General features: G+C 41.1%; 1 pseudogene; it reads right to left on the bottom strand.

The window, feature by feature from the left end:
* Window positions 1–940: 940 nt before the first annotated feature.
* LOC125554749 (uncharacterized) lies at window positions 941–4,918 on the bottom strand (annotated as a pseudogene).
* Window positions 4,919–9,772: the final 4,854 nt, after the last annotated feature.

Raw genomic sequence — 9,772 nt, 5'->3', positions numbered from 1 at the left:
TCTGCATCTGACTAGACAATGTTCAAGTTGGTGATTGGAGGCTCAAACGTGCTTGGATCAACCCCAAACTTGCTGAACTTGTTCCTTACTTTGAGTACTTCGATCTGATTAGCTGGTTTAAGAATTGGTTCAGTGGAGCATCAGATTTGAGAGTGGTTTTGTCAGCTCTGACTGCTGCAGTTTCAGAACAGAGTAGTTTTGGGAGATGAACAGTTTGGGTAGGCAAACGATATCCGATTGAGCTGAAATTTGGAGGGGATATTAGGAACTCGTGTGTATACTTGTCTGCCAAATTTGGTGCTGTTTGGTTCAACGGTTTAAGAGCAGTTTGCAAAACACTGAAGGGTACAGAAGCTGTGTAAACTCTACTTTGCTGAAATCTTGCTTTTTATGGTTGTTATTGCTGTTGCCGGTTGGCAACGTGGAGAGTGTGTTGTAAATCTCTCTATAAGTTCTAGAGCAGATTTTTTACTCATCATTCTCATAGTGAAGTTCCGTGGACTGGTCGGTCCATAGCCGTGGTTTTTTACTCCTCAAGTTGAGGAGGTTCTTCCACGTTAAATCCTGTGTCACATGTGCATGTTGTTTGTGTTATTCCGCTGCTTACTTGTTGGTTGAAGCTGTCCTCAAAGTTAATACAAGTGGAGGAGGCTGTGTAGTGTGCATATTTACCGTGTCGGTGAATTTGTGCAGCGCATTGTTACTGTCCAGCCCAACACTTATTGCAGTCAAAAGCCTTGGCGAAAGCATATCACAGACTAGTGAGTTCTAGATTACAAATCTGATTAGCCTGCTGCAAAATTATATCAAAACATAATTGTAAAGTTATTTAAACATATAGAGCAACTAGTAGGTTTGGACCAGTAAGGTGAGTGGCTTGTTGGTATTTACAGGAGAGCTGTTATCACCAAGAACTGATTTGTTGTAACCCGTCAATTGGCTAACCTGTATTTCGTTCTTTTCTGTTTCCCGGTGCGCCTCCGCCGCCGCTGCTTTCTTCTTGGGATGTTGGTGGAAGGCTGAGGTGAAGCTGTCCAGGTAAGGAATCCGCAAGGCTTGAAGAAGTAACTGGGTTGCTTCTATGCCGGGAACATGATGATGCTGATGTCCCCGGGAAGAGCTGGTGCTCCTGAGGCCGCGATGCAACCTGACCAGAAGCAACAGAGTGATGCTGCTGATTCTGCAGTGCGGATGGTGTGTTGGTTGGGGGCACCATGTGCATGATGCTTGAATTAGAAGCATTGCTCCATGTATCATGTCACGTTGGATGGGTTGCTAAATTAGTAGTGTAGCTTCTCCCTATGGGATGTGGCACCCCAAGGCTGCATAGATTCACGCTATTGTTTCCGATCCTTGCACGAAGCTCGTTCTGCAGTTCTATTATTTGGGCTCTGAGTGTAGTATTCTCATCTTGCAGCTTGGTCTTCTCTGAACTGACCTATTAATAAGTGTAACTTAGGCTTAACCTTGAAGGTAATGAAGCAAATAACCTGAAACAACTATATCATTTGATAAATTATGAAGGCAGCAACCACAAGTTGGAAAGGAGAGACATCAATGGGAATTTATTTATATGTGAGTTAATTCAAGTAAAGGCATTGCTTACAGGTACAATAGATACTTCATGAACTTTAGAAGATAAATGCATGCTAGCTAGACTTTCATCCTTATAGTGAAGAAGGAAAACAGTTATCATCTAAGGCACGCTAGCTAGATCTTCATTAAACCCTTTTGCCCCCCTTTGTTGTTAGATCTATAAATTATCCCTGTTGTTCGAGAAACACAATAATCTAGGGAACATGCAAAATGTTTAAATTTTGAGCACAAGTATATGCACAGTTTCTGGAAGGCAAGTATATGAGCACTTAATATTTCAGAACTCACATATTGGTGCTCAGTTAGAAGAGTAGATTGCTCCTTTCTAAGAGATTCAACTTGAGTAATTAAATCTCGCAGTACTCGTGCAGCATCACCCAATACTGTAGCTTTTCCACTATTTTGTCGATCATGATCTGTAATAGCAGAACTATGTTTATCAGAAAAATAATGTTGAGTACAATGAGCTCTACAAGGAATAACAATATGCATGCAAACTCTACAGTCCCATGGCAATACTTTTGGATGATTGACGCCAAAGGGTAATTACATACGAAAGATTATCCATCTTGGCATGATTTATTCAGCGTATGCAATAATGCGGTGCACAAAAAAGGAAATACAAATAATGATTTCAGGTATTTTCATAATATGTAATATCAACCTTCTATATGGGCTAAAGAACAAGCTGATGAAAACTTTCCCCTTCAGAACTTTGTTCTTGAGACATGTGGTGGACCACTCAAAAGTGAGCTTGGAAGAAAGTAGGAAGCCAACCTTTCACATGGGAATATTTAGCAATTTAACAAAATGGGCCCATGTAGACTTTTACAATCCTAGAAAGGATTGCTAGGATATATAAAATACTCCCTCCATTCATTATTATAAGATGTTCTCACTTTTTTCTAATTCGGATGCATATAGATGCATTTTAGTGTGTTTGTTCACTCATTTCAGTCCTTATGTATTTCATATTGAAATATCCAAAACATCTTATATTTGTGAACGGATGGAGTACTGAATAATGAGATGAGTTTCACCCAAAATATAAACAGCAAGATGCAACAGCAACAACAGACAATTGAATACAGTAATCAACATATGCTCTTCCAGTCGTGGCGTCAATACTACGAATTGTGAACATGTACTGTGCATCAGATACACATGAACACTACCAAACATATAACCTAATAATGAGATGAGTGTATTGGTTCCCAGTTGTCATTAATTTATTAAAAAGACATATGAGTCCAAGTTGAGGGAACAGAGTGATGTAATCCATGTGCAATAACTTAACTGGTATTTTTCCCAAAAGGGAAGATTAAATCAGCTAAAAATTGTCATTGATTAATGATGCATCGTACTAACCTAACATACTGCTGAGCTCAACAAAAAGGTCATTCAACTGGTCACCTACAGCACACAAATCATCAGAATAAGAGAAAAGTGTATACCAAAGGAAGGGTGGAGTATTGGGCTGGTCATAGTGGGGAGTAACTTATACTAGTGTCACGCATATGACACTAGTCTAAGTTACTACCTCCATAGTGCAAAGTAACATAGTAGTAGTATCATAGATGGCTTCATTTATTAGCTTGTAGACTCATCTTTTCTCCGGAAGCGTTATATTATAGTAACATATTATGTTACTCTCTCCTCATTAACTACATGCCACATAAACAAAAATTTCTTTGAGTGCGCTATGTTACTATCTAAATTACTCCCACTATGACTAGCATTAGAGGAAATTAAGAAGTAATATAATGGACCACGCCTAGGTTTAGAATAATATGAAGTTGGAAATGTTACAGATATGATCGACTTAAGTCATTGAAAATGACTGCCTAACTGCAAGTCTATATGGTAAGTACTGCTCCCAGCATCCATACGGCCGATCACAAGATAAAAGAGCAGGCGTCGAACTGCAGAACCCCGTGTCCTAAATAATCTTCAATTCGAGGAGTCTTCTTCTATTTTATGTTTGCTGTATAGGAAACGCTGATCTCTTGGATGACTCCACTCATGCTTTTTAAATGATGACATCTTTTTCTTTTAAAGCAAGCCTGAGTCAGTTCAAAGAACAGAATCCAAAATAACTGGAAGCACCGACATGGATGCAAATGCAAAAGACTGTGAAAATAATCAGGTGAAACACCAGTCTATTGGAGCAGATGAGCTCCTCTGCCATCAGGTAGTAGTAATAAGTACTTGCAGTCTTTTACAGGGCTAGCAAACAACTAAATCTGACATTAAAACTACTCAGCATGCAGATTTATGGTAGCAAAAGAATACAATTCATGAAGAGGTGAACTAGGAGACTGGTCACAATTAAGGCAAGTTTAAGTCACAACTTAAACATATGAAATACATATTTATAAAAAACCTATGAGGAATGATGCTTGCTAAGATTATTGTTATTGATGCTGGTTTGGTCAAATGGATATAACGAGAAGATTATGCTTGTTAGGTGGAGTTTAGAATTATTCTTGGACAACAACCCAAGATGACAAGTGAATAACGACAATATATTGTGGGATAAAGCTGAAATCCAAGTAATTAGAAGAAATGTCTGGCATTGTAAATCACGTACTGCAAGGAATGCCGAATTCAATCCATTTACATATTGCAGCCTTTCACAGGAAATGCTACCAGGGACGAATCAAGAGTTCGTTGTACCACCGCCAAAAAGTGGAGCCTAGCTTAGACCACATGCATGGAACTACAGAGTTCTTTTTACAGGAGACTACTCTTCCAAATATCGGCTGACTTTGAAGTTAATCGGCCAGTTAATCGGTACTCGGAGGGTGCCCGGTTCAAAAACTTCCTATTCGCCGCGTTTCTCACTCAGACAGTTAGGCCTGTCAGACCGATTTATCGGCTGTCAGACCAAGTAATCGTGGCACAACGATTAACTTGGATGCCGGTTTGGCCGACTAAAGCCCAAAATTTCCATCCCGTGCACTTCTCCAGCCGCCCTTTAGAATTATTCCTAGACAACAACCCAAGATGACAAGTGAATAACGACAAAATATTGTGGTAAGTGCATCCAGATTCATTCATGTGTCTGCCCCACCATCTCATCAATTAGAAAACAGAAAAAATCTAGCATAAAATAAATTTGATCATGCACATCCTAGGCTAATTGGCCAAAGCAACAAAGTAAAATTTATTACTGCTATAACGCTAGGTAACTCATGTAGCTAAGCAAATGAAAATGTATCGAAGAAGATAAGTAACTAAAGACCAACCTGTCAACGTGCTTTTCGGCAGCAGAACTTGAGCTGCCAGCCATTGAATTTGAGCTCTGCGCATCAGCCACCATTCCAAGATTCTGGTGTCTACATAACAGAAAAGACTGTTGGAGCACCCTAGAGATAAAGCTAAAATCCAAGTAATTAGAAGAAATGTCTGGCATCGTAAATCACGTATAGCAAGGAATACCGAATTCAGTCCATTTACAGATAGCAGGCTTTCATAGGAAATGCTACCAGGGATGAATCAAGAGTTCATTGTATCACCGCAAAAGGTGGAGCCTAGCTTAGACCACATGCATGGAACTACAGAGTTCTTTTTACAGGAGACTACTCTTCCAAATATCGGCTGACTTTGAAGTTAATCGGCCAGTTAATCGGTACTCGGAGGGTGCCCGGTTCAAAAACTTCCTATTCGCCGCGTTTCTCACTCAGACAGTTAGGCCTGTCAGACCGATTTATCGGCTGTCAGACCAAGTAATCGTGGCACAACGATTAACTTGGATGCCGGTTTGGCTGACTAAAGCCCAAAATTTCCATCCCGTGCACTTCTCCAGCCGCCCTTTAGAATTATTCCTAGACAACAACCCAAGATGACAAGTGAATAACGACAAAATATTGTGGTAAGTGCATCCAGATTCATTCATGTGTCTGCCCCACCATCTCATCAATTAGAAAACAGAAAAAATCTAGCATAAAATAAATTTGATCATGCACATCCTAGGCTAATTGGCCAAAGCAACAAAGTAAAATTTATTACTGCTATAACGCTAGGTAACTCATGTAGCTAAGCAAATGAAAATGTATCGAAGAAGATAAGTAACTAAAGACCAACCTGTCAACGTGCTTTTCGGCAGCAGAACTTGAGCTGCCAGCCATTGAATTTGAGCTCTGCGCATCAGCCACCATTCCAAGATTCTGGTGTCTACATAACAGAAAAGACTGTTGGAGCACCCTAGAGATAAAGCTAAAATCCAAGTAATTAGAAGAAATGTCTGGCATCGTAAATCACGTATAGCAAGGACTACCGAATTCAGTCCATTTACAGATAGCAGGCTTTCATAGGAAATGCTACCAGGGATGAATCAAGAGTTCATTGTATCACCGCAAAAGGTGGAGCCTAGCTTAGACCACATGCATGGAACTACAGAGTTCTTTTTACAGGAGACTACTCTTCCAAATATCGGCTGACTTTGAAGTTAATCGGCCAGTTAATCGGTACTCGGACGGTGCCCGGTTCAAAAACTTCCTATTCGCCGCGTTTCTCACTCAGACAGTTAGGCCTGTCAGACCGATTTATCGGCTGTCAGACCAAGTAATCATGGCACAACGATTAACTTGGATGCCGGTTTGGCCGACTAAAGCCCAAAATTTCCATCCCGTGCACTTCTCCAGCCGCCCTTTAGAATTATTCCTAGACAACAACCCAAGATGACAAGTGAATAACGACAAAATATTGTGGTAAGTGCATCCAGATTCATTCATGTGTCTGCCCCACCATCTCATCAATTAGAAAACAGAAAAAATCTAGCATAAAATAAATTTGATCATGCACATCCTAGGCTAATTGGCCAAAGCAACAAAGTAAAATTTATTACTGCTATAACGCTAGGTAACTCATGTAGCTAAGCAAATGAAAATGTATCGAAGAAGATAAGTAACTAAAGACCAACCTGTCAACGTGCTTTTCGGCAGCAGAACTTGAGCTGCCAGCCATTGAATTTGAGCTCTGCGCATCAGCCACCATTCCAAGATTCTGGTGTCTACATAACAGAAAAGACTGTTGGAGCACCCTAGAGATAAAGCTAAAATCCAAGTAATTAGAAGAAATGTCTGGCATCGTAAATCACGTATAGCAAGGAATACCGAATTCAGTCCATTTACAGATAGCAGGCTTTCATAGGAAATGCTACCAGGGATGAATCAAGAGTTCATTGTATCACCGCAAAAGGTGGAGCCTAGCTTAGACCACATGCATGGAACTACAGAGTTCTTTTTACAGGAGACTACTCTTCCAAATATCGACTGACTTTGAAGTTAATCGGCCAGTTAATCGGTACTCGGAGGGTGCCCGGTTCGAAAACTTCTTATTCGCTTCGTTTCTCACTCAGACACTTAGGCCTGTCAGAACGATTTATCGGCTGCCATACCAAGTAATCATGGCACAACGATTAACTTGGATGCTGGTTTTGGCCGACTAAAGCCCAAAATTTCCATCCCGTGCACTTCTCCAGCCGCCCCACAGCTTAGGGTTGGAGGAAATTGAGGCTCCCACTCATCCTCCTCTCCCCTCACGATTCGAGGAACTGGCCGGCGACTGCTTGAATCGTAATTCCATGGCAATGAGTAGCTTCACAGAAATGATCCTGTCAATCACTTCAATAACCTACCTAGCCCTTTCTTGGCAGCGATCTGGCATTAGGTATATTGAGACCTAGAAATATTCTTTACAATTTATTTTCTACTCCCTCCGTAAACTAATATAAGAATGTTTAGAACACTATTTTAGTGTTCTAAACATTCTTATATTAGTTTACGGGGGAAGTACCTTATTAAAACATTTTTAGACCATCAATCGCTGATAAAATCAATCATAAAACTATTTAAATCCTATTAACTCTATGGTCTCTAAGAATCCGGTATACAGAGTTACAGACTCCACATATCAACTTGATCATTCCAACAACAAAAGCTACATGAAAGCACCATGAGACCCTACAAGAAACAATTAAAAATCATCTTGGACTGTTGGTGCTAAGCTAGGCCCATACCTCCCCAGTGAATCTCAAACCACACACAAAAATAATCAGCTCTCGTCTCCATAATTCGCACCACCTGATAATTAGCTCTCGTCTCCGTAATTCGCACCACCTTAACCCTGAGCATAACCAACCCTAGCAAGCCATCGGTAGTCGACAAAGAGAACCATACCTGAATGAATTCACATCTGAAGACGCAGTCTTGGATGTCCCTACAGCCTGGGTGGATCTTGGTCCGCTAGGGTCGGCCGGCCGGCGCTGGGGAGGGTGGAGCCGTGGAGGCGAGGGGGGGGGGGGGAGGGGGCAAGCACGCAACGAGCGTGTGGTGGCCACCCAACACCAGCACACTTGTGTGATGCACGTGCCAGCGAGGTGACACATTTGTTTAGCTATAGGAAAGAGTCTAAAACAAGGACGTGGCTACCTGGCACACAAGCGCTCTGGCTGAAAGGAAATACCAGTCGCGCGGCCCTGACAGGACAACCCTGAAAAAGAAAAAGATGCGCCCCCACCCTAGTACCGATCTCACGCAACCTCTCTCCCTCCTCTTATGTGAAGGCCCACACACGCGAGGGGACCCCTTCATCCTCCATGCTCCTCCTTTCTTCCTTCAAAACAAATATGGAGAACAAGGACAGACAGATTGCTCCCCCGTCAATGGCGTCTTGAGAAAGAAGAAACGCATACAAGGACCCCTCCTTCCTCCTCCTTTCTTCCCCGAAATCAGATCTAGATAATGAAAAAGAGAGCCTACCTCCCCCCAAATAGGTAAGCACTAGCTCCCCTGGCCATCTCTCCTCTTTAGTCTTCGATCATGTCTTGCTTGATCGGCCACCCTAGTCGTGCCAGTTTGAACATCAACTGGTTTTTTGCTTTGGTGAAAAAACAAGAGCATCTGGTCGATTGCTTTTAGGCAACCCTACTGTATGTATGGGGCAACTATGTATAATGCATTATGTACATTGATGTACAATTGTAGTAAGACAAAACCAAAACTAGATAAAAAAGGGACAACTCTAGTACCAAAACTGGGCAACTTCAGTGTTGTTTAGCAGATAAAGGGTACACAATCCAGGATTTTGATTATAGGTGCCCATTTTTGGTGCTAGAGCAACTACTCGACTGTTATTGAGCCAAAGACCCTAGGAAACGCACATTGTATGCATGCAACAACTGGGTGTAATGAACTGTGTAAACCAAAACAACGCATGAACAAATATGGGCAACTCTAGTAGAAAAAAGGGCAACTGATGTGTTGTTTAGCAGACAGATGGTACAAACCCAGCCAGCCCCCAAAAATATTGTTTCTGTAAACATGAGGCAACCATATTGTATCCATTGAGACAACTCTATGCATAAAAAACCTTTTGGAACATAAAACACATGAAGTATATAGTAGAAAGCATAAAACTCATGTTATAAAAGTAGTAGTAACATGCATGTGCTAAAACATAACTTTTGCGTTCACTGTCGTTCTCGCTAAGACTCAAACAACAAACACAAAAAATTCGAACAAGCCCACATTCATGTACTTTGCTATCATTGCAGATGGTATCGCTAAAAATAAAAGAGTATAAACTACACCGAAGATAGGTCTTCTGCCATCGGTAAGCTCTCCGTCAGATGCACGTTCTTTCCATCATCAAACGTTGTGATTTCTGCTGCTGAAAAAAGAGCAAAAAATGTAAATCACATATCACATAAAACAAACCTTTGCTGCTATATATGGGTGTCATACTGCTAGAAACATAAAGGTAGAAGAAAAAAGAAACAGAAACATTTTGACAATAATTAATATATAAGTTGCCCCTAGTTTACTCTATAGTTTCCCAAACAACTGCTTATAGTTGCTCCTTTTATTCTAGAACTAATTTCTGCAAAAGATGATGCAATGTTTTTCTGGTGGGCTAACACACAGTTTGTTGCAGGTTCATGTGGTGACAAAAAAGACAATTAGTAGTTGGAAAAAAGATGATTGATCTGAATGAACCGCCACTTGACGTAGAGTGCATCAACATGTCAATTGAGTTGGGTACACCCTTCTTACATGTAGGTTGTGAGCAGGAGGATCACCATTTGGAGGAGGGGGTTGGTGAGTCCCCTGACGCCAACATTGTATCTAATAGTACTCATGTCCCGAACAATCATGTCGCTGCTCCCCCACCT

This window comes from Triticum urartu, chromosome 4A (genome assembly GCF_056163025.1).
Source record: "Triticum urartu cultivar PI428250 chromosome 4A, HENAU_Tu73, whole genome shotgun sequence".
NCBI classification, from domain to species: Eukaryota; Viridiplantae; Streptophyta; class Magnoliopsida; order Poales; family Poaceae; genus Triticum; species Triticum urartu.
The sequence above is the reverse complement of the archived record's forward strand: the minus strand, read 5'-3'. Positions and strand labels throughout refer to the sequence as shown.